A 26,826-nucleotide genomic window follows, 5' to 3' on the forward strand; every position below is an offset into this window, starting at 1 on the left:
CTGTTGTTTTAACAGGAACTCATGCTTCCTTGGTGGTAGGTGGATCTATTAACTTGGAAGGAGCATTCCAATTATGTTATTTGTAGGAGCTGCTACTGTGAGGGCTGTAGATCAGGTAGATTAATTACAAAGCAGACAACTCCAGGCTTCTTTTTGGAAGTTGGACTTCCAGCTGCTGGGTACAGACATACACAGCCTAGGAAGGATGAGTGACAGCCAATGACAGTAAGTGGCCTTAAGAAATGTGAGGATTTGTGTTGGAAAGTTCAGTGCACTGCTAGGAGGATTGATACAGCATGTAGCAAAGGGTGAAAGTATTGAATTGGTAGGTACACAAATAAACATAAATGGTTGATATCTGTCTGTATTTTGGATGGTAGGCCTACAAACCTACATCCCTAGAAATATCCTTTCTGCTTTATTCAAATACACCACTTGCAAGTAATCTGAGTCATTCAGAAACAAGCTAGAAAAGAGTGGCAGAGCATCTGTTTTCTTAGACTTTGTCTTTTGACCAGGGTCATGACTCATTAGAGGTGGATGGGACCCTATACTCTGTCTGGTCTCATTGCCTCATTTTACCCACAGATGGCTTGCAGTTCAGGAGCACTGCACAGGGGTAAAAAGCATGGATCCAGGGGTCCCCTGCAAATCTCAACTCCCAGATTCACAAGCTTGTGTGAGCTTGTGAAAGTCCCTTGAGTTTCTTAATCCTTACTCTCAGGCAGGTCAAAGGGGCTATGGAGTCTGATTCTGTGCCTGACAGGCATAGGTAGTGAGCTAAGTCGCCCTTGGAAGCAAGGAAGAACCCTGGTTCAGGAAGCTTTTAAAGTAACCCCTTAGGGGACTGTTCCTGAGCTGGAAGGAACTAAAGGACTTTATTTATGTATGCATTTCTCCCCCTACCTCCAATAGTTACAGAACTAGGTCCTCAATCTGAGGAGTTTGATCCTTTAAACTCTGGTTTGCCAGCCAAGTGCTGGACCCATTCAGGGAAGAAAGAACGTTGGGTGGTTTCAGAGTGTTGTAGGGCAGAGTCAGAGGCTGGACACGGGACATTTACATCTAAGGGGTCATATCTTTATGAACAGGTCCTGTGTTAAGGAGGAGTAAAAACACAGGGTTGATAGTACCTTGTAAAAGGAGTAAGACATGTTATAAATAATTTATGAAGTCATTAGGTGAGGTAACACTAGCTCCTCCTGAGCTGCCTGAATAAAAGTGACCTGAGGAAGCATAACCATGTATGCAGTGTCCCTTGAGGAGAGACTTAGATCTGGCGATAATCAAAGCTTTTCTGAGATCCTGGAAGCACAAGCATCCGAAATCACAGGACTATCTCCAGGCAACGTATGAAGACCGCAAGCTGATCTTTGCACAAGCATAATAAAAGAGTCCAAATTCTTGACTAAAGCTCCCAATTGGTCATACTGTAAAGAGTTTCCTAAGATTGGCATAGTTATTTAAGAGTTTGTTGATTTTAATACTAGACAGAGGAGACATGGGAGATTAGTGGAATAAAAGGAAATAGAATGTGCAAAAACCCAGAGGCAGGAATGAACAAATTGTGTTGAGGTCATTTCTAAGAAAAGGAAAGGCATCAAGGGAAGGAGCATTGAGAGTTTTCCTGCAGGGTATAAGCCATGAACTAAACTTTGAATGACAGATTTGATTTAGAACACCAAAGTGTGTAGAGGTGGCAAAGGGTGGCAAAAGAAGCTCAAGCAAAGGTCTAGAAGTCAAAATAAATATGACTTCTTGAATGGACAGTAAGAAACCTGAGCTGATTCAAGTGAAAGACATAGAGCAGAGAGAGTTAGAAGAGAGACGTTATTGCCTGCATAGCATGGGGTCTGGTTAGCGTATATCTTGAAATTTGTGGGTGGGTAATTGAGTCTGACAGGAAGGGAAATAGGAGCCATTAAGGATTTCAGACCAGGGGGAGGTGATGAAAACTTCCTGCAATGGAAAGAAAAGAGTCTCAGGTTAGTGTGGACTATTAGAGAATGATCACTGATCTAAGATCTAAATGTATTCTGAAAAGTCTCATAAAATGATTTTCATTGACACAGTGGTGATATACACATATTTCTTGTTTTATTTTGTTTCTTTAATGTGAAGCTTTTAAGTATTGTTCAGATTGTAGTTTAGTTAAAAATGGATAAGTCTATACTTGAAATCATTTATATATATTTCAGTAACACAAAGAATAATGACCAAGGCATTATATAAAATTTAGAGATTAGAGGTTTACTTCAAGCCAGGTAGTACTACTTGTCATGGCAATTCTTCTCAGTGATCAAGCCTGAGGAGCTAAGTTCATAGCTACTAACACTGGCAGAAATTTAGGCAGGTAACATGCATGGCTAAATATAATACAAATATAATAAAACTGAAGTTGCTGTTAGTACACACCTCATTGTCCTAGCCTCTGTGGAGTCAGTTTACCTCCAAACATCACTTCTCTGATAGAACACCAAGAATTTTGCTACCTCCTTATATCCCAACTGGAGAATGACTTCCCACTCACTGGAAAGTTATGCTGTGAATGCAGAAATGCACATGGTGAGGGAGATAAGGGATATAGGCTCTCTGAGCCTCATCTGCTGAATCCAGGCATTTCATCAATGGGCAACAGACTTCATGAAATGTCCTAAGATTAGCCTGAGTAAAACCACTTTTTTTTTTCAGTGTATAAGGTTCATTTCAGCATCTATGTTAATAACAAAGCCAACTTTTTTCTTTCCTACTTTTAATTTTAACTCACAAACACTCAGAATTCTGTTGGAATTTCCCCAAACCATCTCCTGGCATGATAATTCCATTGCTAGAATGAATCATAGAACTCAGAGGCTGTTTTGCTCATGTGCGTGCTAGGTTACTTCAGTTATGTCTGACTCTTTGTGACCCCATGGACTGTCGCCTGCCAGGCTCCTCTGGCCATGGGATTCTACAGGCAAGAATACTAGGGTAGGTTTCCATGCCCTCCTCCAAGGGATATTCCTGACCCAGGGATCAAACGTGTATCTCTTATGTCTCTTGCATTGTCAGATGGATTCTTTACCACTGAACCACTTGTCAAAGAGTGTTATGACTTATTACAGTGAAAGGGCACATATCAAATTAGCAAAAGGAAAATGTGTCAGGGACAGAGTCCCGGAGAAATAAAGCATAGGCTTTCAACTGTCCCTGGAACAGCACTGAATTTCAGCATTATGATGCTACCTGTGGAATATCTTATCATTTCTGCATAATTCTTCACAGGATGTGACAGAACATTCCTAAGTTGTGGGGAATGAGAGGGAAGGCACAGCAATTTCCTGGCTGTTCTGCATTCACGTGTTGTCTCTGCTGCCTACTTGACTTGAGTCTTCTCCCCTATATCTGACCAAGTTCCACTCTGTCTTAAGTTGTCTTAAGTTTACTTTCAGTGTTGTCTTTACTCAGTTGTTCCTACTTTCGATCTGCAGAATTTTAATGCAAGTCTTAATCCCGTTTGATATGTTATCGTTAGTTGTTCTCATAATCATTTCCCATTCTTTCCCCAGTAGTTACCTTTCTTTTTAGGATAATAATCATATAATTGATGCCTAAATTATACATACTGTGTCAAGTATCATTCTAGGTATTTTACATATAACCACTTACTTAATCTTCATAACCTCATGAGTACTGTTTCCTGTTCCTGCTGTAACAAATTACCACAATTAAAAGAAAAAAAAAATAACCTCCAAAATGAAACACAAATGTATTACCTTACAGTTCTGGAGGTCAAAAGTCTGAAACGGGTCTCCCTGGGCTTAAATCAAAATGTTGACAAGGCTATGTTCCTTTCTAAAGGATCTAGGGGAAAATTCACCTCCTTGTCTTTTTTAGTTTCTAGAGTTTGAAACCTAGCAGGATCCTGTGGGGCTCCTGGGTACAGAAGGCTTTCTTTGTCCCTTTCCCTGAGTCCCAAAGTTCAGTTCAGTTGCTCGCTCTGTCGTGTCCAACCTCTGATACTTTGTGACCCCATGGACTGCAGCACGCCAGGCTTCCTTGTGCATCACCAGCTCCCAAAGCTTGCTCAAACTCATGTCTATCGAGTTGGTGATGTCACCCAACCATCTCATCCTCTGTCATCCCCTTCTACCCTGTGGGCCTCCTGGGCACAAAAACATTTCTTTGTCCTCTTCCCTGAGCCTCAAAGGGCAGGTTCAAACTGCTTATTAGGGAAGGGAGGAGATGTGCAGATGAGAAAGGAACATTCAAGAAACCATAGTGCAGCCTTGGGGACAGGGTCCTGGATCCCTCTCAAGGGGAACACAGAGCAATATATTTAACTCTTTTGCAGGGCAAAAACCCCCACCAAAAGGAAAATGTTAACTACTTGATGCATCACTCTTCATTCCAAGGACACAGTTTTTCTGATGCCAGATGAACTCTGGATTGAAGGAATTCAGACCCTGTAAGCAGCCTGATCCTTATCAGCAATCCTCCCTCTAGACTATAAGGGAGAATGGCATTGAAACATGTATACTATCATGTAAGAAATGGATCGCCAGTCTAGGTTCGATACAGGATACAGGATACTTGGGGCTAGTGCACTGGGATGACCTAGAGAGATGATATGGGGAGGGAGGTGGGAGGGGGGTTCAGGATTGGGAACTCATGTACACCCATGGCGAATTCATGTCAATGTATGGCAAAAACCAATACAGTATTGTAAATTAAAATAAAAAATAAATAAATAAATAAATAAATAACTCCATGGGCTGAGACACACAGTTTTGAGGGCATTAGCCCACTCTGGCCACCCTTTGCCTGGCAAAGCAATAAGACTACTCTTTCCTACCTCACCCAAAACTCTGAGATTTAATTAAGTGTCTGGGTACAAAAACCAGATTTGCCTTCAAGATCACACACATTCCTTGGTTTGTGGGCTCCTTCTGTTACCGAGTCCAAGCTCACTCTACTGGCTGCATGACAGGCCAATGAATCCAAGAGACGAGGTGTTGAGGCAAGGAAAATGACTTTAATTAGGAGCCGGCAGACCAAGAAGATGGCAGGCTAGTGCCTCAAAATAATCATCTTATTAGGGTCTGGATGCCGGGTTCTTTTAAAGATTAGAGATGAGGGGACTTGAGGAAGCAAAGCAAAAAAGCCATTACTCTTGCAAACATCTCCTAGAATGGCAAGCCTCAGGCAGAGGATGTGTTAATTTCTCCCTTCCTGTCATTTACCTGAGACAAGGTTCTGAACAAAAAAAGTACTTCAGTTTAAGTCAGGCAGAGGGGCAGGATTCCCTGAAGCAAACCATTCTCTAGATTATAATAACAAAAGCAATGAAAAGAAAGTCAAATAAACAGTTCCAAGATGGAGTCAGAATTGGCTTCTCCCTGCAACACTTCCTTAATATTTAAAGCGAGCAATGGGGATTGTTGTACACCTGAAATGAACACAACCTTCTAAAGCAAGAATGCTCCAATAATTTTTTTTTTTTTAAACAAAGCAATGCTGGGCCAAGTTCTTCTTAGATCTCTGATTTTCTCTCTGAGCAAAGTTGGGAAAGAGTCTCCATTTCTAAGAACCTATGTGATTCCAGGTGGGCTTCCCAGGTGGTACAAGTGGTTAAAGAACCTGTCTGCTAATGCAGGAGATGTAAAAGACACAGGTTTGATCCCTGCGTCAGGAAGATCCCCTGGAGGAGGGCATGGTAACCCATTCCAGCATTCTTGCCTGGAGAATCCCATGGACAGAGGAGCCTGGAGGGCTACAGTCCATAGGGTCGCAGAGTTGGACACGACTGAAGTGACTTAGCATGCATGCACACATGCATGGGAGTCCAGATCAAGATGGCAGAGTAGGAAGCCCACTTCCTTCCACAGACACCCCAAACTACAACTAGAGTACATGCAGAACAGCTACGTCTGAGGATGACCTGAACACTAATAGAATAGATTTTCCACAACTAGGGGTATAAAGTAAACGCCAAGCAGGAGGGGCAAAGACGTGGTCTAGTCAGAACCCACACCTCTAATGTGGCAACAACCACAGATGTACCCCTGAGGAGTGAAGATTCTGAGTCCAAGCTCGGCTACTCGACTCTGTGGGCTTGGAAGATAAGCCTGCATAACACCTGAATTTGGAAAACAATGGGACTTACTTTTGGGAGAGTCCAAGGGCTGTGAGACCCCAAGGCTCTGCTCTGGAAGGCCTTACACATAAACTCAGTCTCAGTGTAGATGCCACAGCTTGAAAAGCACCTAGGTCATATGAAAAGGAGATTCATTGACTACTTTTAGCACCTGTGTTTGGGGACCTGTTGGAACTTTCTCTAAGGATGAAAGCACTGGCAGGCTTTTTTTTTGGGGGGGGAGGGGTTGCTTTGTTTTTAACTCTCGTTCCACCTAGCTGGCCTTGCAGTGGCAAATGTGGTCACTCTCCATCAGCCTAGCTAACACCATGCACCTCGCCCTGCTGTTCACCTGAGAATCCACTCTGCTCAGCCTTCCCACCCCAGTTGGGCCCTCTAAGGCACCTCCTTGTCACACTCTATGTGGAAGGAGGCCTTGGCCTGCACTGGTACCTCACAGCAGTTGCAACTGGTCTCATAGCAAGTCATGTGGGGACCAGCCTTGCCCACCAGATCACCTAAAACAGCCATGGCCAAAAAAAGTCAATGAAACCAATCTATAGGTTCAAGGCAATGCTGATTAAAAATATCAATGGCATTTGTCACAGAAGTAGAACAAACAATTTTATAATTTGTCTGAAAACTTTGAGAAAGAAGAACAAGGCTAGAGGATTCATGCTCTTTGACTTCAAACTTTACTACAAAGCTACAGTGATTAAAAAACAGAACACTACTGGCACAAAAACAGATATGTAGATCAATGGAATGCAACAGGGAACCCAGAAATGAACCCACAATTACACACTCAATTAATTTATGACAAAGGAGGCAAGAATATACAGTGAGGAAAAATCAATCTCTTCAATAAGTTGTGTTGAGAAAACTGGACAGCCGCATATAAAAGAATGAAATGGGACCACTTTTTCACATCATATAAAAAATAAATTCAAAATTGATTAAAGACCTGAAACCATAAAATCCATAGATGAAAAATTCTCTTTGACATTTGCCTTAGCAATATTTAGACTTCCCTGGTGTCTCAGATGGTAAAGCGTCTGTCTACAATGTGGGAGACCTGGGTTCAATCCCTGGGTCAGGAAGATCCCCTGGAGAAGGCAATGGCAATCCACTCCGGTACTATTGCCTGGAAAATCCCATGGACAGAGGAGCCTGGTAGGCTACAGTCCATGGGGTCACAAAGAGTTGGACATGACTGAGCGACTTTCTTTTCCTTTCCTTTTTAGCAATATTTGGGGGGATTACTCACTTCCAGCAAGGGCAAAAAAATCAAAAATAAACAAATGAGACTGTGTCTTTCTAAAAAATTCTGCATAGAGAAGGAAACCATCAACAAAACGAAAGGGTAAATTACTCAATGGGATAAGACACTTGGAAATGTTAAGTAAAATAAAGGGTGGATATAAAAAGCATATCAGATGGACATCTAGGTTGCTTCCATGTCCTGGCTATTATAAACAGTGCTGTGATGAACACTGGGGTACATGTGTCTCTTTCAATTTTGGTTTCCACAGTGTGTATGCCCAGAAGTGGGATTGCTGGGTCATAAGGCAGTTCTATTTCCAGTTTTTTAAGGAATCTCCACACTGTTCTCCATAGTGGCTGTGCTAGTTTGCATTCCCACCAACAGTGTAAGAAGGTTCCCTTTTCTCCACACCCTCTCCAGCATTTATTGCTTGTAGACTTTTGGATCACAGCCATTCTGACTGGTGTGAAATGGTACCTCATTGTGGTCTTGATTTGCATTTCTCTGATAATGAGTGATGTTGAGCATCTTTTCATGTGCAGACGAATGGATAAGAAAGCTGTGGTACATATATACAATGAAGTATTACTCAGCCATTAAAAAGAATACATTTGAATTAGTTCTAATGAGGTGGATGAAACTGGAGCTGATTATACAGAATGAAGTAAGCCAGAAAGAAAAACACCAATACAGTATACTAACACATACATATGGAATTTAGAAAGATGGTAATGATAACCCTGTATGTGAGACAGCAAAAGAGACACAGATGTAAAGAACAGACTTTTGGACTCTGTGGGAGAGGGAGAGGGTGGGATGATTTGGGAGAATGGCATTGAAACATGTATGCTATCATGTAAGAAATGAATTGCTAGTCTAGGTTCAATACAGGATATAGGATGCTTGGGGCTGGTGCACTGGGATGACCCAGAGAGATGATATGTGGAGGGTGATGGGAGGGGGGTTCAGGGTTGGGAACTCATGTACACCTGTGATGGATTCATGTCAATGTATGGCAAAACCAATACAGTATTGTAAAGTAAAAATAAATAAATAAAAATTAATTTTAAAAAAAAAGCATCAAAAAAAATAAAGTATATCAGAGAAGGCAATGGCACCCCACTCCAGTACTCTTGCCTGGAAAATCCCATGGATGGAGGAGCCTGGTAGGCTGCAGTCCATGGGGTCGTGAAGAGTCAGACACAACTAAGCAACTTCACTTTCACTTTTCACTTTCATGCATTGGAGAAGGAAACGGCAACCCACTCCAATGTTCTTGCCTGGAGAATTCCAGGGATAGAGCCTGGTGGGCTGCCATCTATGGGGTAGCACAGAGTCAGACACCACTGAAGTGACTTAGCAGTAGCAGCATAAAAAGTATATAAAGACCTCACACAACTGATCCAAAAAAGAAACCATCTGATTAAAAACTGAGCAGAGGACTGTAATGGACTTTTTTCCAACGATGACATACAGATGGCCAACAGACACATGAAACATGTTCAACAACAATAATCATGTGGGAAACGTAAATGAAAACCACAATGAGATAGCACCTCACACTTTTTGTGATGGCTATTATCAAAAAGACAATAAGTGTCGCAAAGATGTGGAGAAAAGTGTACCACCCTTGTGCATTTTTGTAGGAATGTAAATTGGTGCAGCCACTATGAAAAACAGCATGGAAGTTCCTCAGAAACATAAAAATAGAACTACCATATGATCCAGCAACTTCTGTGTAATTACCCAAAGAAAATGAAAACACTAATTCAAAAAGACATCTTCACCCCATGCAGTATTTTTTTTTTTTTACACTAGCCAAGACGTGAAAGCAATCAAGGTATCCTTCAATAGATGAACGGATAAAATTGATGTGGTATACACAATACAGATGTATACATCATGGATGTTACTCTACCATGGGTGGATCTAAAGGGTGTTAAGCTAAGTGAAATAAGTCAGAGAAAGATAAATATCATGTGCCCTCACTTAAATGTGGATCTGAAAAACAAAACAAAGGAACAAACAGTAAAACTGAAACAGACTCACAGATAGAGCAAACTGGTGGTAGCCAGAAGATAGGGGCTAGGGTATTGGGGTAAAATAGATGAAAGGGATTATGAGGCACAGACTTCCATTTATAAAAGAAAGAAGTCATGGGGATATAATATATATTATAGGGAATATAGTGAATAATATCATAATAACTTTGTATGATGACAGATGGTAATGAGACCTATCATGGTGACCATATAAAATGTATACAGATTCTTGAATCACTGTGATGTACATCTCTGAAACTAATATGATATTGCATATCAATTATACTTAAGAAAAGAGAGACCTACAGAATTACATGCAGCCCACACAGATAATCCAGGACAAACTCCTCATTTTTAAAAATCTTTATCTTAATCATATATGCCATATAAAGTAATATGTTCACTGGCTGGGGCTTAAAGAAGTTTAGCAACTTGCTCAAACTAGTAAATATCGAGGCTAGGATTCAAATGATCTGGCTCTATAGGCCTTCTTCTTAAGTACTACTCATCTATCAGGCTCTCCTAAAGAAGACACCACTGTATTTGTCACAGAGCAATTGCCTGGTGGGTATTTTCATAATTGTTTGCTGTCTGAAGATGTTAGAGTAATGAATTGGAGGTGGGAGCCTAGTGAAGGAACCATAATCCTGCCCACCCACTTGCATTCTCCTCCTGTTCCCCATTCTCCTTGTCACTACTAAGAGTTAGTTTAGTTTTTCAATAGATGTGTGTGTACTTTACCATTACAGCTTAATGTGCATTCTCTTCCAGCATGACCTCAAGGATTTGGGTAAACTCATATTGGTCCTGAGGAGCATTTCCAATTGCAACCTGTGTCTGCATAGGACATTCAGAGCAGATTGCCAACTGTACAAAGATATAAGAGGCCCTAGAAAAAAAAATAGGACATGGGTTCTGGCTCTGAATTTCCTCAGATCTTCAGATAAGATTATCAGTTTTCTGGGTCTTTAACATTACCTTAATACTCCTGTTAGAATATTGAAGCAGAGGTCAGAAGTCTGGAAGGCCCTTGCCTACTGAAGTAAGTTTTAAAAACATGTATTATTCTTCACATGTGCCTCTCTGTTTAATATTCTTCAGGGCCCTTTTACCAGCCAGGATACAAGCTCTTGGGTGTCTTCTGCATAAAAGCTGCAATTAGAATATTTATGTATTTTTAGGGCAATAAAGGAATAACCGAATATCCATATCCAGAAAACACAATATTTGCATAATGAAGGCTTGTCTTTGTCTAAGTCCCTAGATAGCCTTCTTTGTGTCTTGACAGTTGCATTCCCTGGAGGTCAGTCATCATTATAAATTTAAAGTGAAGTATACAAGAACTCAATTAAGAGCAAACTCAGAAGAAGTTAGTGCATGTGTAATTCATGTATTTACTTGGTTACACAAGTAGCATGACAATGACTAGCAATGTGTAACTTCAGAGGATGCAGTATTACATAGTTGTTAGCAATTTCTGTAGGTGGAAAAATGTAGATAGAAATTAGTCATAAACTCTTTATCCAGAGAAAGCATCTGGACCTCCTTTTCCATCTTTATTATAGAGTGTAAGGTGTATAGGACTTCAAAGCCAAAAATATATTTTAATGATCTAATTGAGTACCTATGTATAGACACAGAAAAGAAACTTATTTGGCATTGAGAACTGCTAAAAGAGGTATAGTGACTGTAGATAGTTGCTATAGAATATCTGCACATTAACAAGTACACTTTGTTTTAAAATTGAAGTATAGTTGATTTATCTTATTGTGTTAATTTAAGGCATATAGCAAAGTGATTATGTGACTCTTTGAGACTCTATGGACTGTAGCCCACCAGGCTCCTCTGTCCATGGGCTTCTCCAGGCAAGAATGCTGGAGTGGATTGTCATTTCCCTCTCTAGGGGATCTTCCCGACTCAGGGATTGAACTCTGGTCTCCTTCATTGGAAGGCACATTCTTTACCGCTGAGTCACCAGGGAAGCCCAAATAGTTGATTTACCTTATTATGTTAATTTCAGGTACACAGTAAACTGATTATATATATATATATATACATATTATATACTACTCAGCCATAAAGCAATATACTTTCATAGGATATATAAAAGAAATATGATTTTCTTATTGATTCCAATTATAAAATCAGAGAAATAGTCCATGGGGAAAAGAACCTAAGTAAACCATTTGCTTTGTTTTTGGATTTTTTTAAAGGGCTTCCATGGTAGCTCAGCTGGTAAAGAATCTGCCTGCAAAGCAGGAGATCCCAGTTTGATTCCTGGGTCAGGAAGATCCTATGGAGAAAGGATAGGGTATCCACTCCAGTATTCTTGGGCCTCTCTGGTGGCTCAATTGGTAAAGAATCCACCTTTGGAGACCTGGGTTCGATCCCTGGTTTGGGAAAATCCCCTGGGAGAGGGCATGCAATCCACTCCAGTATTCTTGCCTGGAGAATCCCCATAAACAGAGGAGCCTGGCCAGCTACAGTCCATGGGGTCACAAAGAGTCAGAAACCTCTGAGCGACTAAGAACAGCACACCACAAATGGTGAAAAAGTCTTCTTAACTCCAAAGAAAAGCCCTTCACTTTTTCCTTTGCGGTGTTTCAGAATGGGTAATACCACAAGACAATTCTCCTTCAGCTCTTTTCATCCATCTAACGCTTCTACAAAAAATAGAGGAAAATTTGAAGCCATCAGTGTTGATACTTTTGTTAGCCCAGATAGAAGAGATTGAAATAATTGGCTAATGTCAATTTTGAGGATTTTAGCTATCCATTGTTTTATTCCACTTAAAGAAAAACAACTTCTCTACTACATAACCTACTACCTTCTATATCTAAGAATTGCTTTTTAAAAAATTAAAACATTTAAATCATTTATTAATATGTGCTTCTGTATTAAATATTTATTCTAATTAACTATGAAATGAAGCAAAATGTGTGGAGGAAAGCTGATATACAAAATTTCCATCTGAACATTAAAGCAGGAATCATCAAGACATTTCCTTAATAGTAAGGGCTTGCTGTTCCTGCTTTTTATCTTACTGTGCTGATGGAATACATTGCAACTGGAGAAGTTAAAATGAAAGAGCCTACCCCTCTGAAAAGCTAACCTATAAATGAGTGGTTGTGACATCAGAAGGCCCACTGTCCAGTGCTTGGCCTCCCACAGTCTACGAAAGACCCTCGGTGCCTAAATGTGCATCCTGCATATCCTGGTTGCTCCACAACCATTGCCTCAGATTATAATGTTGGTTGAGAATGAAAACCCTCCTCATTTTTTTTCCCTACTTGAATCATGAAGTATGGGAAGTCACAATTATAGGCAAAATAAGTTAATTTCTAAAATAATCATTGTGTTTGAGTCTAAACTTTTCAATTTAGAGAAATTTTCTTTTTATTTTTTTTAGCCCGAGTCTTAACAACTTTTAGAGAGACACGGAGAAATAGAAGTCAGGACTCCTAACCTCCTTTTTGACATATGATACAGCTGTCTTTTAAATTTACCTTTCTTTTATCTAGAAGGGCTAGTAGAGCATTCTATTGATAAATAGTTGGCTTTTTTCCTTCCGAGTTTATTACAAAGGAAAACTTGTGAGTAATGGAGTTGCTTAAGCATAGAGTTAGTAAGGGTTTGATATATGTTTTTTTGATGCGCAAATGTACCAGTTTAGGCCTGAGCTTAAAAACTATAATTATGGAAGTAAAGCTAACATATTTTCTACTTTTCAGGTGTTTACATTATGATGAGGAAAGAGACACATAAGCAAACAATTATAATGGAATTCTGTGAGGTCTTGTGAGAGACATGGAAAGGATGTTTCAACAGAAAAGAGGAACTCTTAATTTTGATTTGGAGGAAGAAATGAGAGTGGTTTCCAAGAATATTAAATAGGTGAGGTCATGAAAGTATACCAGAAGTTTACATTTTCTTGAAAAGTATCTAGTTTTAAATAATCTTCCTCTGGATAGAGGCTGAAAATAAGATAATTATAAAATAAAATAAATGTGTATTGTTGTTTAGTGTGTATATATCTATTTTCTGTTTGTTTGGGAGGGCACTGCTGATCTGAACTCATTCAATTATGCAATACTTTTCACAGTAACACTATTTTCCTTTTACATCTTGTGTTTATAAAGCTATATCTTATGACCCATGCCTTATGTTCTACCTAACTCATTAGATACTGCTAAATGTCCTTCCCTGGTTCTTCCTCCTCTTCCTAAATGATAAAAGTTGAAGTGCTCTAGAGCTTAGTACTTGATTCTCTTCTTTTTACTCTTTATATTCACAACTGTGACGGTTTCCCATTTATAGATTTAACAATCCTCTATATGCCATATGGTATAGTTTTCCAAATTTATGTCTGTGGCTATGATGTCCCTTTTGAGCTTCATATTCAATATGAAAGTGCCTCCATGACATTTTCTCTTTTCCAAAAATGAACTCTGAGTTTCTCCTCAAGAACTGCTGTTTCACCTTAGAAAATAGTCTTCATCCAGTAGCTCAAGATGGATGTGCTGTCATTCTTGACTACTCTTATCACCACTACACCCATCCATTGCATCAGCAGATCCTGTTACCTAAGCTTATAGACTACTCCCAAATTCATTCCTCCTGTAAATATTTCTACTTTTAGCTCACTAGTTGGAGCAATCATCATATTTTTCCAAAACTATTTTAATAGCTGAAACTGGGTATTTTTTGTTACTTCAGTCTTTACAGTGGAAGACTTATGGGGAGTTATTGGTTCAGTTCAGTTCAGTCGCTCAGTCCTGTCCAACTCTTTGCAACCCCATGAATCGCAGCAGGCCAGGCCTCCCTGTCCATCACCAACTCCCGGAGTTCACTCAGATTCACGTTCATCGAGTCAGTGATGCCATCCAGCCATCTCATCCTCTGTCGTCCCCTTGTCCTTCTGACCCCAATGCCTCCCAATATCAAAGTCTTTTCCAATGAGTCAACTCTTTGCATGAGGTGGCCAAAGTACTGGAATTTCAGCTTTAGCATCATTGCTTCCAGAGAAATCCCAGGGCTGATCTCCTTCAGAATGGACTGGTTGGATCTCCTTGCAGTCCAAGGGACTCTCAAGAGTCTTCTCCAACACCACAGTTCAAAACCATAAATTCATCGGTGCTCAGCTTTCTTCACAGTCCAACCCTCACATCCATACATGACCACAGGAAAAACCATAGCTTTGACAGGCAGAGCTTATTCGGCAAAGTAATGTCTCAGCTTTGGAATATGCTATCTAGTTTGGTCATAACTTTTCTTCCAAGGAGTAAGCATCTTTTAATTTCGTGGCTGCAGTTACCATCTGCAGTGATTTTGGAGCCCCCCAAAATAAACTCTGACACTGTTTCCACTGTTTCCCCATCTATTTCCTATGAAGTGATGGGACCAGATGCCATGATCTTCGTTTTCTGAACGTTGAGATTTAAGCCAACTTTTTCACTCTCCTCTTTCACTTTCATCAAGAGGCCTTTTAGTTCCTCTTCACTTTCTGCCATAAGGGTGGTGTCATCTGCATATATGAGGTTATTGATCTTTCTCCCAGCAATCTTGATTCCAACTTGTGTTTCTTCCAGTCCAGCGTTTCTCATGATGTACTCTGCATAGAAGTTAAATAAGCAGGGTGAGAATATACAGCCTTGACGTACTCCTTTTCCTATTTGGAACCAGTCTGTTGTTCCATGTCCAGTTCTAACTGTTGTTTCCTGGCCTGTATAGCTAACCTCAAGAGGCAGGTTAGGTGGTCTGGTATTCTCATCTCTCTCAGAATTTTCCACAGTGTATTGTGATCCACACAGTCAAAGGCTTTGGCATAGTCAATAAAGCAGAAACAGATGTTTTTCTGGAATTCTTTTGCTTTTTCCATGATCCAGTGGATGTTGGCAATTTGATCTCTGGTTCCTCTGCCTTACCGAAAACCAGCTTAAACATCAGGGAGTTCATGGTTCATGCATTGCTGAAGCCTGGCTTGGAGAATTTTGAGCATTACTTTACTAGCATGTGAGATGAGTGCAATTGTGTGGTAATTTGTGCATTCTTTGGCATTGCCTTTCTTTGGGATTGGAATGAAAACTGACCTTTTCCAGTCCTGTGGCCACTGCTGAGTTTTCCATATTTGCTGGCATATTGAGGGCAGCACTTTCACAGCATCATCTTCCAAGGTTTGAAATAGCTCAACTGGAATTCCGTCACTTCCACTAGCTTTATTTGTAGTGATGCTTCCTAAGGCCTACTTGACTTCACATTCCAGGATGTCTGTCTCTACATGAGTGATCACACCATCGTGATTATCCGGGTCATGAAGATCTTTTTTGTACAGTTCTTCCATGTATTCTTGCCACCTCTTCTTAATATCTTCTGCTTCTGTTAGGTCCATACCATTTCTGTCCTTTATCGAGCCCATCTTTGCATGAAATGTTCCCTTGGTATCTCTAATTTTCTTGAAGAGATCTCTAGTCTTTCCTATTCTGTTGTTTTCCTCTATTTCTTTGCATTGATCACTGAACAAGGCTTTCTTATCTCTTCTTGCTATTCTTTGGAACTTTGCATTCAGATGCTTTTATCTTTCCTTTTCTCCTTGGCTTTTCACATCTCTTCTTTTCACAGCTATTTTTAAAGCCTCCTCAGACAGCTATTTTGCTTTCTTTGCATTTCTTTTCTATGGGGATGGTCTTGATTCCTGTCTCCTGTACAATGTCATGAACTTCATTCCATAGTTCATCAGGCACTCTATCACATCTAGGCCCTTAAATCTATTTCTCACTTCCACTGTATAATCATAAGGGATTTGATTAAGGTCATACCTTAATGGTCTAGTGGTTTTCCCTACTTTCTTCAATTTGAGTCTGAATTTGATAATATGTAGTTCATGATCTGAGCCACAGTCAGCTCCTGGTTTTGTTTTTGTTGACAGTATAGAGCTTCTCCATCTTTGGCTGCAAAGAATATAATCAATCTGATTTCGGTGTTGACCATCTTGTGATGTTCCATGTGTAGAGTCTTCTCTTGTGTTGTTGGAAGAGGGTGTTTGCTATGACCAGTGCATTTTCTTGGCAAAACTCTATTAGTCTTTGCCCTGCTTTATTTTGCATTCCAACGCCAAATTTGCCTGTTACTCCAGGTGTTTCTTGACTTCCTACTTTTGCATTCCAGTCCCCTATAATGAAAAGGACATCTTTTTTGGGTGTTACTTCTAAAAGGTCTTGTAGATCTTCATAGGACCATTCAACTTCAGCTTCTTCAGTGTTACTGGTTGAAGCATAGATTTGGATTACCGTGATATTGAATGGTTTGCCTTGGAGATGAACAGAGATCATTCTGTTGTTTTTGAGATTGCATCCAAGTACTGCATTTCAGACTCTTTTGTTGACCATGATGGCTACTCCATTTCTTCTGAGGGATTCCTGCCCGCAGTAGTAGATGTAATGGTCATCTGAGTTAAACTCACCCATTGCAGTCCCTTTTAGTTCACTGATTCCTAGAATGTCAACATTCACTCTTGCCATCTCTTGTTTGACCACTTCCAATTTGCCTTGATTTATGGACCTGACATTCCAGGTTCCTATGCAATATTGCTCTTTACAGCTTCAGACCTTGCTTCTATCACCAGTCACATCCACAGCTGGGTATTGTTTTTGCTTTGGCTCCATCCCTTCATTCTTTCTGAAGTTATTTCTCCACTGATCTCCAGTAGTGTGTTGGGCACCTACTGACCTGGGGAGTACCTTTTTTGGTATCCTATCATTTTACCTTTTCATACTGTTCATGGGGTTCTCAAGGCAAGAATACTGAAGTGGTTTGCCATTCCCTTCTCCAGTGGACCACATTCTGTAAGACCTCTCCACCATGACCTGCCCGCCCTGGGTTGCCCCATGGGCATGGCTTAGTTTCATTGAGTTAGACAAGGCTGTGGTCCTAGTGTGATTAGATTGACTAGTTTTCTGTGAGTATGGTTTCAGTGTGTCTGCCCTCTGATGCCCTCTTGCAACACCTACCATCTTACTTGGGTTTCTCTTATCTTCGGCGTGGGGTATCTCTTCACAGCTGCTCCATCAAAGCACAGCCGCTGCTCCTTACCTTGGACGAGAGGTATCTCCTCACTGCTGCCTTTTCTGACCTTCAACGTTGGATGGCTCCTCTAGGCCCTTCTGCGCCCACACAGCCACCACTCTTAAAATTGTGCAATGAGTTGTCAAAATGAAATGGAAGCCAAGATCATTAGGAATGAGAAATCAAGAAACTAAGAGGTCAGGGTATAAAAACATTATCTACGTAAACTTTGAAATTGTCAAATTTATGACAAACATAGGGCAAGAAAGCAACATAGGGATTCAGGTGCTAAAATCTAAAACATTAAGTGAATGAGGCATAAAATATTTGGTCTCATGTATTTCCACTTACTTTGTAACTCTTCTCTACTTACTGATCTGCTTTTGCATAAATCTCACACCTCTCACCAGTGTGTGGGTTATCTGTATAGCCTTCCACATTTAGTTCATATTAATAGCCTCATTCCCTGCATTGTTTTTCAGCTCAAATTCTTAAGAACAAGAAATAGATTGCCTCAGTGTATCCCTGTTTGGGTGGTCTTTTTTTTTTTTTTTTCCTGTCTATGGCAGACCACATCGTAGTTTATCCTTTGGTTATGTTTCAGCTTCTGATCTGATTAACTGTAGCCAGAGGGCAGACATGGAAGGACAGGGCAGGGATAATGATCATGAATACCTAGGATTGTAACTTCGGCAAAAATTGGATTGAGTGGTTTCTCTTATATGCTTAAGGTATTGAAGACACTTTGGATGTAGCAAAAAATTATTGACATGTCAATATGGTTGTGTCAGAGACTGAAGTAGTGAAGCAGCAGAGGAGATGTGAGCCGTGGGAGGATATCATTTTACAAACTACTAGCACAGGTGCACTGGCATTTCAGTAGAACAAAACAAGACAAAAAACTAAACTGAGAATGTACAAGACTTCACTTAGAACTCTATATATCTTAGATATTAAAATGTGTCTTATTTCCTTTCTTTCATTCATTTACTCACTGTTTATCAACCAGCCACTCTCGGCTAGCTTGTGGTATAATGACTAGAAGATCCATGTTGAAAAATTAGAAAGTCTCTGCTGTTGCCCATGACACCAAACCCTCCTTGTTATGTCAAAACGCAGGCCACCTTAACTAGTTCTTAACTCATTAAGAAAGATGTGCAATGCTTCATAATGGATTATTACTTTTCTTTCTTATAAGAATTTGTTACTTTCTTCTTTTTACTTTTTTTCCCCTTAAAGTAGGAAGAAAGGTAGCAGACATCATAGAAAATCAGAAAGACTAATGAAGTCAGAAGGCAGTACTTTGAAGATGAAAGTAGTTACTAAGTATTAAAGTGGGGCCCATGCAGTCTGTACCACCACTCCCCAAACTGAAGGCACACCATAATGGTTCATAATGCCAAAAGGCCTTTGTTGAAAATTCAAGTGATACAATGTGGTGCTTGATCGTCTTGGATTTCCATTGAAGTATTATTCTATTTTCAAGGACATGACCTCTGAAAAAAAAACAAAGACATATTCAGGACAACAAGGGGATTTAACTGGACAAAATGAATGAAGTAAGTATCCACATCATGGTGCACGTTTCAATGTTCAGAAGGTGTATGTGGTAAAAATCCTCTATTGCATTGCTTGATCTTGAGTTATAAATACTAAAACCAAGGGATTTGCAAGCAGAGTCCACTTGGCATCCAAAATGCTTCCAGGACCTGAGAGATTAGGTAAGATGAAGGTCAAAAGTAGGTCTGAGAACACTGATCTGGAGAAATCTTATAAATAATTGCTGTATAGCTTAGTCTGATCAGGGATGGGGAAATCAGACTGAAGAATGAAGTGAGATTGTAAGTTCTTTGCCCTTCATGTGTATGCTTACTATTTATTTTCTGTACTCAGTGTTATGGCTTTAATTGTGTCTTCCACTCAAAAGATGTGTTGAAGTCCTTAACCTCCAGTACCCGTGAATGTGACCTTATTTGGAAACACAGCCTTTGCTGATGCCATTAATTAAGAAGAAGTCATACTAGAACAGAGTAGACTTCTAATCCTACATGACTCTTGTCCTTATAAGGAGATGGCCATGTGAAGACAAAGAGGCACAGGAAGAACACCAAGGATTGCTGTGAGCAGAAGCCAAGAGAAAGGCCTGAAACATATTCTACCTCAGAATCCTCAGAAGGAACCGACACTTTGATTTCAGGGGCCTCCAAAACTGTAAGAAAATACATTCTTGTGGTTTTAAGTCATCCATTTAGTGGTCCTTTGTTATGACAACCCTAGGAAATGAATACCCTAAGGATGAGAAAATATCCCATTCAATCTATGCATGTGTATTTATTTTTCTGTCAAACAATTCTGTGCTAAAAGCTGCATGTTCTAGGGCAGGAGTTGAGAAATTTTTCTATAAAGTGTTAATGTTTCAGGCTTGGCAGGCAGGTCACTAGGTCTCAGATGAAATGACTCAACCCTACGCTTGAGGACAGAAGCAGTCGCACACAGCAAGTGCAGTGGTGACTCTGTTCCAATAACAAAACTGTCTTCATGGACATTGAAACCTGAATGTTGTGTAGTTCTCAACTCTCATGAAATATCATTCCTTTGGTTTTATTTAAACATTTAATACATTAAAATTAAAAAAAAAAAACTTTTTAGCTTGTGGACCATGGTTTGCCAACCCAGATTATAAGTGAAAGTAGGTTTTTGACTCAGAGTTGGCTTGACCACTTGCTAGCAGCCTAATGTTTGATGTTTCTTTACTCCTCTGAGTTTTGAATTCTTCTCTTACAAACTAGAGATAATTATGTTTTCCTCAAGAGACCAGTAAAATAATAGCTCTTAGCAGGATTGGTTTCATGGGCATGTTATCTATGCAATTTCCCAGGACCATGCCACTTGAAGGGCCCTACATTTAGTTTAATCCTCTGTTGTCACCATCTTGAGATTCTTCCTAGTTTTGTACAGGTTCTATATTTTCATTCTGCATGAGGCCTGGTACATGATGTGGCCAGTTCTGGCTCCTAGTACCAACTAGGAGCCCCAAAGAATAGCTATTTGTATTACTATGCATTGTGATGTGTAGGTTATTGAAAAGCTAAACTTTATTCTTGGTAAAGGCGGCATGGCTTCTTTGGGAAAAGGCAAGGATATTTGCTCTTAAAAGAAAGGCAGTGATTATAAGAAAGACAGACATACTCAAAACAGATGAACAGACAACAGGAAAAGTAAAGAAATGATGATCTAACCCTCTAACATGCCAAATTCGGAGCCAAGAAGAAATGCTCCAGAGATGACTCATTTGTGTGGGGAACCTAATGATTCTCTTGTGATGAAGGTTTGTGCTATGAAATAACTTGGGAATGTGCTGGCTTTGCAAGGATCTATGCACAGAATGCTAAACAAATCCTTGCAGTCGGGTCTTACAGCAGTCTTTATTTTGAGCGGTGACATCAGAGCATTTATCCAAATACTTGTTTAAATAGAAATGTAAAAAGAGGTGCATTACAGTGTCTGCTGAGCAGCATATATCTTACCCTGGTGGAAATCTGGGACTCTGAGGCTGTCTTGCCAACACAGCACTGACTCTGACCTACTAGTAATTTCTTTTGCTCCTTGTATGTGACTGAATTGGAAAACTCAGAGCTCCAAATGAATTAGATGATCACCAACTTTTCATTCCACTGTTCAGGACTGCTGCCCAGTTAAGAGTCAAGCACTATGCAATTCAGAAATAAAGAAGTGACATCATTTCTTTTTCCTTTATATCTGGGAAACCACTCTTATCGGTGAGAAAGTTCCCCCTGCTAGTGCTCTAGCTTGTTTGGGTTTATGTCAGACAGCATTTCAAAATCTTTTGGTTGCTGTAAGAATTCCATTTCCAGGCTCATAAGCTAAAGCCAGGTTTTCCCATCTCTTGTGAGCTTTGGTAGAGCTTCCATCATGAGGGCATATCTAGTAGGAAGTGAAGGTGGTCTATCCAAAAAGCTACTCAGTGACTATTCTGCCAATGCCATACCCTCACTCTGGGGGAATGGCTTCAATAACTGGTTGGGTATATCTTATTCAGAATTATGTAAGCAAACAAAACCATTATAAAATGTGTAATAGCATATACTAAGCAGTTTACATTATACGGCAAGGATGGTTATGTACAGATCTTACTGCAGTATGAAATTAATGTGAACTTCCATTCACCTCTCACTAAGTTATTGGTGAAGCTCTGAGTCACTTGTGTGTAAAGTGTGTTGATGCTAAACTTACACAGTTGGCTTTCTTTTGTTGTCTAGGTGGCTAGGCTAGCCCTGAGTCACATTCTCATTTCTTGCTGATTCCCACTGGGCTGGTCCCTTTTCAATTCAAGGGTTGAATCTGCCAGACCTCACATCTTCACATTCCTAGTGAAGAAGTGAATAAGAAGCACAAACCTTATTAGTCAAGAAATTCAGGAAACTCTGCTGTGCTCCTCTTGTTCATCGAGCCCCTTTGTTGTTGATTAATACCTCCAATGTGTACTGCTCAGGGATGGAGGGAGAAGGTGAAGATAAAATTAGTCAATTCATCTTTTTATTAGCAGGTCTGGCAAAGACTTGGAGGAAGGTTCACAAACAATGGTTAAAATGAAAGGGAATCATTTACACTATTCCTACACCTAATTTCCAAGTGAGCTGAAGGCTGGCTGAAATTCCCTTTGCTAAATAGTATCCTGAGGGTTCGAATGCTTTTGTACAAATGCCTGCCTTAGTCTAGGTCTAAAATGGGAATCTAACAGTTAGCTGGGATCAAATAGATTTGCTAGATAAGTTTAAAAGATTAAATAGATTTAACTGATTCCCCCTTCCACTTAAATGAGTTAAAAAAATTGCGATTAGTTTTATTTTGTTTCATGTTTTACATAAGAAGGTATGGCCTTTAAAAGTCAGGTGAGACTGAAAATAAACAAGTAAAAACTTAAATAAATAAATATAGTAATTTTAGATAGTGGTAAGGGCTAGGAGAAGATGAGGCTAGATTAAAAATCAATGACTGAATGGGAACATGATGTTATTGTATATCAGGTAGTCAGAAAAGACCTCTTGAGGAGATGGCATCTGATCAGGGACCTGAGTGATGAGCAGGAGAAATTCTGAGGGAACACCTTCCAACCAGAGGACTCAGTTCAATTCAGGCACTCAGTCGTGTTCGACTCTTTGCGACCCCATGGACTGCAGCACGCCAGGCTTCCCTGTCCATCACCAACTTCCAGAGCCTATTCAAACTCATGTCCATTGAGTCAGTGATGCCATCCAACCATCTCATCCTCTGTCGTTCCCTTCTCCTCCCACCTTTGATCTTTCCCAGCATCAGGGTCTTTTCCAATGAGTCTCCTCTTCACATCTGGTGGCCAAAGTATTGGAGTTTCAGCTTCAGCATCAGTCCTTCCAATGAATATTCACCCGCTGATTTCCTTTTGGACTGACTAGTTTGAACCAGATCAAATGAGAGGACTGGCAAGTATAAAAGTTCCCAGGCAGAAAAGAAGTTTGGCTGTAAGAGAAGCTATCATTAGGCTTGTGTTATTGAAACAGTGAACAAGGGGACAAGTGGTAAAGGACTAAATCAAAGATGTAGACAAACATCAGAGAACACAGATTCCTGAAGGCTCTACTAAAGATTTCATGTTTCATTCTAAGTACAGTGGCAACTGGGCTTCCCAGGTAGCCCTAGTGGTAAAGAACCTGCCTGCCAATGAAGGAGACATAAGAGATGCGGGTTCAATTCCAGGGTCGGGAAGATCCCCTGGAGGAGAGAATGACAACCTACCCCAGTATTCTTGCCTGGAGAATTTCATGGACAGAAGAGCCTGGCAGGCTAATGCTTACAGAGTCACAAAGAGTCAGACATAACTAAAGTGATATAGTATACATGGAAAGTAGAAATTATTGTTGAGTTTTAAACAGGGAAGTGTCATGGTCTCAAGTATGCTTTATTCTTACTTTTTGTTGATAACAGATAGTAGGGCAGATAAGAGTTTTAGCTGGGGGACCAGTTAAGAGACTGTTTAAATAAGCCAAGAGATAAAATGAGAGTTAGTTTAAGATGGCTATGCTGGAGTTGATGAAAAATAGCAGAATTAGATATCAGATGTTAAGGTAGAACTTGTTAATTAGAACTTGTAGAACTCATTAGATAGAACTCGTTAGGTAGAACTTGTTAATTAGGTAGGGGTGGGAGTAGGATTGAGGGAAAAGAGAAGTCAAGGATAATTCTTTGGTTAATGCCCTAAGAAAATGTGTGACTTTGGACAAGTAGCTTAATGTCTCTGAGACTTTTTCTTTATCTGAAAAGTGAGGATTACCACAGCTACATCCCATAGTATACTTAACTAACATCAGTTGAAGGATCCTTGCATCTCAGGTATTTTGATGTTGCTTTATATTTTTATCTTAGGTTTGTGGTCACAAGGTTTCTAGAAGGTTATTAAAGGACATTATTTCCATTCCAAACACACGGAAACTGATGCTTATAAAACTGTGAAGGTTTAATATCACATGGCAAATAAGTGGCAGATGCAGGCCTTAAATCTATTTTTGTTTGCTTCAAAGCTCATGCTTTTTCTGGTTAAGTGCTGCTCAGAATTGTGATAGTCGACTGAATCTTGGAAACACGACTCTGTCTTAAGGACCTGCAATGCTATAATTGGGAATCTGAATAGGAAGTAAAAATCTCAAACTTTATAGAAAGCAACAAGCCCAGAGTTGCTCTTCTAATCCCCTGGAGCTCCTTCTAAATGATGGACTAGGAGCAAGACATTCTGTCGAAGTTTTCCCAGGGTTGTAAACATTTAAAAAATTTTTCCCAGTTTAATTTTAAACGGAATGTTATTAAGCAGATGGGGTCCCACTAGCAGTTTAACTTTGAAATGCAGAATGCCTAAAATGAGCTAATTCAAGGCACCTGCTGCCGGTTGCCTTGTCAGGATAGTACAAATATTAAGAAAATGAATTTTTAAAATGGGAGGCTAGGGTAAAAAATACCCAGAGTCAAATGATACTAAAAATGGTGATTCTGTGCTTTCCAAGACACAATTTTCCCTATGTATAAACTTCTATGTGAAATTTAAGAGAGAGAAACAGTAAGGGTGTGGAAATGTTAAATCAACCAAGTTGGTATTTATTTACAGAGAAGAAACTGAGGTTTAACAATTTTAGGTTGCCCAATCATTTCTCCAACAGAGGTTCGTAGGCATATATCACATGCGTTTTTCTCCTTTACCAGATTTTTTCAGCTTCTAGGAGATAGAAGTGAGTGAAATGAAGTGAAAGTCCTTCAGCCATTTCCGACTCTTTGCGACCGCATGGGCTATAGAGTCCATTGTATTCTCCAGGCCAGAATACTGGAGTGGGTAGCTTTGCCCTTCTCCAGGGGATCGTCCCAACCCAGGGATCGAACCCAGGTCTCCTGCATTGCAGGCAGATTCTTTATCAGCTGAGACACAAGATAGAAATGCTGTTCAAATCTACCAGAGTTTGGTGCTACATAAAATTCGGAGATTATAAAAGCTCTTAAGAAATGACCTCATGCTTTTCCCAGTCTTCAAGCTGACATTCAAACTACCCCAGAGAACAATCTGTCTTCCCTTTTTCCTAACATCGTCCAGAGACAGAGACTTCCCTGGGTAATATGCCCCTTGTCTCTCAGGCACATTTTCACTTGCATAAATGTTTGTACCCTGTTCCTTTCTGCTCTGCTATACATTGCTGTGATACAAGACATAGCCAAGAGCATTCTATAGGTTTTTTTTAATAATTGTTTTATTAAAATAAATTAACTTATTTATTTTAATTGGAGGCTAATTACTTTACAATATTGTAGTGTTTCTTGCCATACATGGACATGAATCTGCCATGGGTGTACATGTGTTCCCCATCCTGAACCCCTTCCCTCCTCCCTCCCCATCCCATCCCTCAGGGGCATCCCAGTGCACCACCCTGTCTGAGCACTGAGCACCCTGTCTCAAGCAGGGAACCTGACCTGGCAATCTATTTCACATATGGTAATATACATGTTTCAATGCTATTCTCTCAAATCATCCCACCCTCGCCTTCGCCAACACAGTCCAAAAGTCTGTTCTTTACATCTGTGTCTCTTTTGCTGTCCTGAATATAAGGTCATCATTACCATCTTTCTAAATTCCATATATATGTATTAGTATACTGTATCGGTGTTTTTCTTTCTGACTTACTTCACTCTGTATAATAGGCCCCAGTTTAATCCACCTCATTAGATCTGATTCAAATGCATTCTTTTTAATAGCTGAGTAATATTCCATTGTGTATATGTACCACTGCTTTCCCATCCATTCATCTGCTGATGAACATCTACGCAGGTTCCATGTCCTAGCTATTGTAAAGAGTGCTGTAATGAACATTGGGTTTCTGTGTTGTCTGTTTGATCTCTCCATTTTAATTTCTAATTTTATTCATTTGATATTTCTTCCTTCATTTCTTGATGAGTCTGGCTAATGGTTTGTCAAATTTATTTATCCTTTCAAAGAACCAGATTTGGCTTTGTTGATTTTTGCTATGGTCTCTTTTGTTTCTTTTGCATTTATTTCTGCCTTAATTTTTAAGATTTCTTTCCTTCTACTAACCCTGGGGTTGTTCATTTCTTCCTTTTCTAGTTGCTTTAGGTGTAGAGTTAGGTTATTTACTTGACTTTTTCCTTGTTTCTAGAGGTATGCCTGTATTGCTATGAACTTTCCCTTAGCACTGTTTTAAAGTGTCCCACAGGTTTTGGATTGTTGTGTTTTCATTTTCATTCTTTTCTATGCATATTTTATATCTTTTTTGATTTCTTCTGTGATTTGTTGGTTATTCAGCAGCGTGTTGTTCAGCGTCCATATGTTGGAAGTTTTAGTAGTTTTTCTCCGGTAATTGAGGTCTAATCTTACTGCATTGTGGTCAGAAAAGATGCTTGGAATGATTTCAATTTTTTTTGAATTTACCAAGGCTAGATTTACGGGCCAAAGTGTGATTTATCCTTGAGAAGGTTCCGTGTGTGCTTGAGAAAAAGATGAAATTCATTGTTTTGGGGTGAAATGTCCTATAGGTATCAATTAGGTCCAACTGGTCTATTGTATCATTTAAAGTTTGTGTTTCCTTGTTAATTTTCTGTTTAGTTGATCTATCCATAGGTGTGATTGGGGTATTAAAGTCTCCCACTCTTATCGTGTTGTTGTTAATTTCCCCTTTCATACTGGTTAGCATTTGTCTTACATATTGCAGTGCTCCTATGTTGGGTGCACATATATTTATAATTGTTGTATTTTCTTCTTAGATTGATCCTTGATCATTATGTAGTGTCCTTCTTTG

The sequence above is a fragment of the Capra hircus genome (assembly GCF_001704415.2).
Source record: "Capra hircus breed San Clemente chromosome X unlocalized genomic scaffold, ASM170441v1, whole genome shotgun sequence".
NCBI classification, from domain to species: domain Eukaryota; kingdom Metazoa; phylum Chordata; class Mammalia; order Artiodactyla; family Bovidae; genus Capra; species Capra hircus.